At 34.8% G+C, this 2242-nt stretch overlaps 1 long non-coding RNA gene across 1 annotated transcript; it reads left to right on the top strand.

Moving 5' to 3' along the window:
- Positions 1 to 575: 575 nt before the first annotated feature.
- On the top strand, positions 576 to 1697 carry LOC122141414. Its single transcript, XR_006157794.1, has 3 exons — positions 576 to 714; positions 903 to 1210; positions 1360 to 1697. It is a non-coding gene; the product is annotated as an uncharacterized LOC122141414 (long non-coding RNA).
- The last annotated feature ends 545 nt before the right edge of the window (positions 1698 to 2242 follow it).

Genomic DNA, 2242 nt, shown 5'->3' with positions numbered 1-2242 from the left:
TGTTTAAACTTCCAAATAAATGTACTTGTACATATTTCAGAATCGGGATATCAGATATTTCATAATATAGAGAACATGTTTGTGATTAATAATAGTAAAAAAGGAAAAACTAATTGAAAGCGATACAACTGCATACAGCGCTATTATGGCTGCATTGTGTCACGTGTCAAGCATGACGCGTCGCCATATGGAAACAATAAGGTGATACCTAAAATAACGGTCGCCTAAAAAAGCTCATCCAGGGGGCTCAGCTAGAATATTTGAAACTTGTGTGAACTGGTGAAGCTTTTGTTTGTTTGTTTACCTTAGTATACTATTATTAATATAATATAAGTTATTAAAAAGTCTTAATCTGTCACAAACCATGTTTCCGTTTGTTTCTTGGGTGTACAGGATTGAAGTTGCTCAAGTTAGTGTCAGTGAAGGAGGGAGATTCAGTCACTCTAAACTCTGGTCTTACTAAAATAATGGATAATGAACTCATTCAGTGGAGGTTTGGAATTGAAAGTACTTTATTAGCTAAAAACAATGAAATAACTGACAGCATGACTGTATATGATGATGATAACGATGATGATGGGAGATTCAGAGACAGACTGAAGCTGAACAATCAAACTGGATCTCTGACCATCATAAACACCACAACTCAACATGCTGGACTTTATCAACTAGAGATCAATCATGTCAGGATGTTTTTCCTTCTCAACATCTTTGGTAAGTTAAATATTTGTTTCACCTGTTTTTAATCACAATAAAAATGTAACTATCAATCCACACTCCATCTTGCTTCTTTTGTTTTATTATATTATTGATTTCAAATTTATATATCATAATGCTATTTAAAAGTCTTAATCTGTGACAAACCCTGTTTCTGTTTGTTCACTGTGTGTCTGCTGTTACAGGTAAAGTGAAGTCAGAGTCAGTATTTGAGGGAGATTCAGTCACTCTGAACTCTGATCTTACTGGAATAATGGATGATGATGTGATTCAATGGAGGTTTGGAACTGAAAATGTTTTAATAGCTGAAATCAACGTAGAGGCTGACAGCATGACTGTATATGATGATGTTCTTGATGGGAGATTCAGAGAAGACTGAAGCTGGACAAACAAACTGGATCTCTGACCATCACAGACATCACAACTCAACATGCTGGAGTTTATCAACGACAGACCAACCGTGTGATAAAGAGTTTCATTCTCACTGTCTACAGTGAGTTAAATATTGGTCCTATAACGTTTATATTTCAATATACCATTTTACAAATAAATCATCTAAATCATAGGATGACAAAGGTCTTTAATCTATGACAAATAAAACACAGATTTTTAACATTCCAATTTGATGTTTTTATTCCTCAGACTCTGTCCACTGTTGTGATTCTGTTGAAGCTGTGATCCGATTGGTCGTCACTGCTCTGGTGGGCGTGGCTGCTGCGGCTGCTGTCATTGTTCTGGTTTATGACATCAGAGCCAGAAGAGCTGAAATGGATTTGTAATTACACTTTTTTGACGTCTTTTTATATTCCTCTTCCTTAAAGACCGAAGCTTCATCAGTGCTGAATGGAGTCAGTTTGAAACGAGAACAAGAGACTGAAGGTTGTTAGTTTGAATCTCAACAGTAATGTTGATGTCTCACATATCCACTCTAGATGTTCTGTTCTATTCTATAATAAACATTTGATATCATTACAGCAGTATTTTCTGTTCTTGGCATGTTTATGTCCATTGGCTGTGTTTATAAGAATATTAATGATATGGAAATAGGTTTAGGGTTTGTGGCACAATGTATGTTATGATACATCATGCATGCACTCACTAAACAAAGAGTGACAGCTTTTTAGTGGGTATGAGCACTCTTTGCAAGCTTTCTCGTCTATAATCCATTTACATTGTAGAACATTTATCGGCCACACACACATTGCAAAGTTAAAGGAATGGTGTCTGCATATTTATGCGGTATTCACTCTCAGAGTAGCAGTGATTGACATAGTGATACTGATAACCATAGCAATAGATGGGTTAAAATATGTGAAAATGTGCATTAAGACTTGAGCACCCTCACTAATTTCAGAAGCACCCTCTGTGATTATTTCTGGAACCTGGTTGATACGCTTTTATTGCAAAACTATATACAAAAACAACTAAATACAAATGCACTAAATAAAATAATTGAAATTTTAAATGCATATTTACAAGTTAAGCACTTAACTAAAATAAGTAGGCTATTAATAAAATAAATAAC

The sequence above is a fragment of the Cyprinus carpio genome, chromosome B22 (genome assembly GCF_018340385.1).
Source record: "Cyprinus carpio isolate SPL01 chromosome B22, ASM1834038v1, whole genome shotgun sequence".
Taxonomy (NCBI): Eukaryota; Metazoa; Chordata; class Actinopteri; order Cypriniformes; family Cyprinidae; genus Cyprinus; species Cyprinus carpio.
The sequence above is the reverse complement of the archived record's forward strand: the minus strand, read 5'-3'. Positions and strand labels throughout refer to the sequence as shown.